Genomic DNA, 5,223 nt, shown 5'->3' with positions numbered 1-5,223 from the left:
GGCTGTTAATAGTGCCAGTCAATAAAAAAAAAAGTTCGGCGGGGCTTAAGTGACCCCGCCCATTTCACTCACGTCCGTCTGCCCTTTACGCTGCAGCCGATCTGTAAGAGCCCTTAACGTGACATGATTTTGTTAATAAGGCGTGGCCACAAATTACTATTCCGACGCCACGAATTACTATACTGAGACCACGAGTTAAGTTTCTCATAGCTCATGGCCTCAATATAGTAAATTGTGGCTTCAACAGTGATTTATGGCCTCAGTATAGTAAATTGTGGCCTCGCTATATTAATTTGTGGCCTCAATATAGTAAATTGTGGCCTCAGTACAGTAATATGTGGCCTCAATATAGTAAATTGTGTCCTCGCTATATTATTTGTGGCCTCAATATTGTAAATTGTGGCCTTGATGTATTAGTTTGTGGCCTCAATATAGTAAATTGTGGCCTCGATACATTAATTTGTGGCCTCAATATAGTAAATTGTGGCCTCGCTATATTAATTTGTGGCCTCAATATAGTAAATTGTGGCCTCAGTACAGTAATATGTGGCCTCAACAGTGATTTATGGCCTCAATATAGTAAATTGTGTCCTCGCTATATTATTTGTGGCCTCAATATTGTAAATTGTGGCCTTGATGTATTAGTTTGTGGCCTCAATATAGTAAATTGTGGCCTCGATACATTAATTTGTGGCCTCAATATAGTAAATTGTGGCCTCAATATAGTAATTTATGTCCTTAATATAGCATATTGTGACCTCAATATAGTAATCAGTGGCCTCAATATATTAATTTGTGGCCATGTCATCTTAGGGCTACACAGACCTGAATAAATATGTAAAAGAATAAATGTTGTTTAAGAATAAATAGTAATGACACTATTACTATAAAATACTGTAGAATCTATTCAATGCGATGTTCATAGCATAAAACTCACATTATCAGTTGTGATACCAAATATGAAACAATAAAAGGATACTAAATTATTTTTTAATTAATTAAACTAATTAATTTTTACTTCCTTAGAATTAAAAATATGAATATTTTTTGTTTTTGTGCCTTTAGGACTGATATATGTAAATGAGCTCTGTTCTGATTGGCTGCCCTGTATTGTGCCTCATTCTGAAAGCAGTCCAGGCTGAAACACTCCTTATAGCTTCTGCATAACTGGGCGGGGCTGAATTGCTGCAGGCTGAACAAGCGGATAAAATGTTAATGTGTTGGTATTCATGATGTCACAGAAACAAATAATTTCAATAAAGTGTGGAAAATTCAGTTTTCCATCATTTGGGCCCTTTAATGTCAGGTGTGAGTGATTCCCATCATCAAAAGTAAATGCAGTTCTTTGCAAATATAATATTATGGCCGTTATTTTCAGCACTGATGTTATGTAGAAGTGTTGTGTGCAAGTCTGGCTCTGTTCCCTTGACGTGGGGACACAGACTGCAGGGATCTGGACACACCCCTGACCTCTTGCTGCCAGTTACAATAAGATGATTTGAAGAGGCCTTGACTGGCTCGGATGTGCAGGACTGAATTAAGTTTCTATTTGTGTCCTACATTCATGCGAATGGTGTGAAATATCATCTGGGATCAACTGCATCGATTCTCGGTACGGCGGACGGAGGTTGCCAGTTCCTCTCCCGCTGCCTCAGCAGGTCTGTTCATGCTGATTAATGGTGGCTGCTGGGTACCAGATCTGATTCTACAGAGCTGATAAATATTGATTAATAATTAAACATGAGACGAACAGCGACCAAATGACTAACCTTACATTGAAACACACTGGACCACAGTACTGAATGAAGTACTGAATGAGAGAATGAAGTTATTTAATGTATAATGTGTTTCTAATATTAGTGGCCCAGTAGTGATTCAAGTTTTTTCGTGTGAAAGTAGAGACTGTTAAACTGTTAAATTTTGTGGAAATAAATAACTTGACTTTGAATTTTTGTACTAACAAAACAACCCTGACACTACTGAATCTTTACCAAATGTTTCAGTAGTGACAATTTTTGCTAATAAATAACACAACCAGAGCCGGTTTATGAGGAGCCTGGCCTCTTCCTATTTCCCCCATTATATCAAAAACAGGACTGCTAAACAGCAGAGGGCGCCTGCGAGCGAGTCCTCAATGAAAGGGAGTAAATGGAGCTGAACGGCTAAAAACGAAAAGTTAAAATAGTTTCTAATCTCTCGTCCAGAACTTTCCTTTAATTTTAGAAAGTAGAAAGATGGATTTCACTAAAAAACAAGGAAAACTTGCCTATATATTTAATTTTTTCTACAGCAAATGAGTTTTGGGCAGCAGGATGCTAACATTACTGCTACTAAGTGCTAATTGGTTAGCATTACTGCTACTGAGTGCTAATTGGTTGGTGAGCGGAGCAGCTCATTGGCTTTTCACGCTCACAGACGTCATGAAAGTACGAGGCGAGTTTAAAAGCTCTTAAAAATATAACAGCAGTGTTAAAATGTTTTATGCTGTTCTGTGTTCAGGAAATGATTGTATTCTTTTACATTGAAAATGTTTAAGCATTTATAAACTATGATTTTGCTTAAATGCTCCACAACAACCCATTCATTTTGGACTCGCTCGGGAGCGCCCTCTAGTGTTTGAGAAACCCGGAAGACATTACAGAGTTGGAAATTCTCCTCTCTACAAGTTTTCTGGCACAATTAATAAATGCCAGCCAGTACATGATTAGCAAACACAGCTTTGAACAGTTCTATATAGAACCATTTCATGCTTACATGGATCTTTGCACGTTCAAAAAGCGTTTCTCCATTAATCGGAAGAACTATTTCAACGTGCAAAGAACCATGTCAGCATGAAATGGTTCTAAATAGAACCATTGCCTTTACTAAAGCCCCCAACTACTTGTTAAATAGGCCTAGTTACATAATACAGTGACTCAGTGTTCTTTAAATAGTGCCGATATCCACGATTCGCTCAAAAAGGCATATTTTGACTAAATCCACGCTGGATCGGAAGGACTGTCGAGCACAGAAACCAGTTTATGATTGTAACAGTATGTCCTTCTGTGAAAACCAGGTTCATAGAGCGGCCTAATAAAGAAATCCTTCCAGTGAGACCACTGCCTTCAGCTTTATCTGCAGGGATGGAACAAATTCTCCCACAGAGCGAGAGGATCCCAGTCCCAGGCTCTAGAGTGGAGTGTTCACCTGTCAGAAAATAATTGGTTTTGCGGACGAGACCGGGTTCAAGGTGTTCTGTGTCAAATTGCATATGCTTGAGGGCGCTCAAATCTGTGCTGAAAAAGCCTGCCGGTGAGAGATTACCTCTCCAATTTGCCGCGCTCTGGTCTGGCAGTACAAATGACATTGCAAGCAGGCCGAGTTGAACCCCATTGATAATTGTACATTCCAAGCTAAAGCATGAACTTCATCATACCATTACAGAGATAGGCTGTGAGAGCAACTTTTAATTGCAATGTAGTTCTGTTTTCCCTTCAGTCTCTTTTGTGTGATGTAATAAATTCAGTGTGCAAAAAGAAAGCAGTCATTTCTCTTTTCTTGTTCTGACAACGCAAAATGTGTGCTGCACAAGTAAAATACGTACTAAGTACAAACACTGAGTGTGTATACATGCAGTCAATAATCTGATCATAATCCGATTTCTGCAGTTATCCGATTATTCAAACGGTCATGTAAACAGCATACTCCCATCTAGAAATCCATTTAAGAAATCCGATAAGAGCTGGATTTTAGCTCGGTAATCAGATTTCTCAGTGCATGTAAGCTCTTACTCTGATTTCTTTCAGATTTCTCAGTCTGTACTTGCGCGAGATCAGACGGTGGATGTCGCGAGACGCAGCAAAACACTTTTGAAGTGGTGCTGAAACCAAATACGAAATAAAGGATTTAAATATTCTTCATCTTCTAGATGATGTATGTTCATATTTTCAGGTAAAGTGGCGCGATGTTTAAAAAAAAGCCGCGGCATGAAGTTCGAGTTTTACGTTACGTTTACGCCACCTCTTCTTCTGTGAGGTTACTGGCTGGTTGCAAAGAAGAAGTCCGATTATTGCCTGATTTATGTACACCTGGAGTTTTTTACACTATCTGATTACTCAAGTGCATGTAGACATGTTGATCGGATTACTGACAAAACCTGATTTTCTGCAGTAATCGGATTATTGAGTGCATGAAAACACACTCACTGATACAGTACTGTGCAAAAGCCAGAGACCACCTTTTCATTTAATATCAAAAAAGGCTGTTAAGTACAGTTTTTTTCGGGGTAAGGAAAAAAAAGCAGAAAACGTGTTTAACAGCTTCTTTTCTTTTCAGGAGACTTGCCTTCTGTTTTTCAAAGAAATCTGCAGGGATATTTTTCCACAACTCTGAAGTTCAGTCTTAGAGGTTGGTTGCATTTTCTGCTTCTCACGATCCAAATAATCCCATCCACGTCAGACGTTTTAACGTCACATGCACAGGGTCAAAAAGAAGATCCGGCTCGACGTTTTGGTCTGCAAAATGCAAATGTTCTCTTTGAATGCTCTTTTAACACACTCACGATCAGATTCATCTACTCGGGGAAGGGGTCCAAAGCACAACGTACGTTGCATGCAATTACATATTTCCACCACAGGGGGCTCCAAATTCCAAAATATATAAAAATAAAGAAGCAATTGGTTAGTAAACACAATGACTAATGTGCAGCTATGCTATGGAATTTCAGTAAACATAGAGCAGCAGTAATCAAATACAGCATGTGACCTGAATCACATTATGTCAAAAAATGACAACATAACCATCCAAATTAAAATCAATAAATTGTCCAAATGCTTGTTTGGAGCAAAAATAAAATTAATCAATTGTGCACTGCTATAAAACACAGGTAGATTCATATATATATATATATATATATATATATATATCTCTGTTTCCAGAAGAAAATCTTGTATCTCCATTTTTGATGTATTTCAGTTTTTGATATAATTTGAAAATACCTGTTGTCCTTTACATTGTATGTACGGAGTAAAAGAAACGGCCCAAAATGACTTGGAAAAAATTCTGGTTCCACTGACTTACATTAAAAGTAAAGTATGTTTTTCCTTCTCCTGTAAAGTTACCATTTTGGAGAGATTTTCTTCTGACAACAGTGATATATACATTATACATATATGTGTGTATATATATATATATATATACACACCTAGGACACACACAATATAACAAAGAATCAGACCACACTGG

This window comes from Colossoma macropomum, unplaced genomic scaffold (genome assembly GCF_904425465.1).
Source record: "Colossoma macropomum unplaced genomic scaffold, Colossoma_macropomum, whole genome shotgun sequence".
In the NCBI taxonomy this organism is placed as follows: Eukaryota; Metazoa; Chordata; class Actinopteri; order Characiformes; family Serrasalmidae; genus Colossoma; species Colossoma macropomum.
This window is presented reverse-complemented; position numbering follows the sequence as displayed.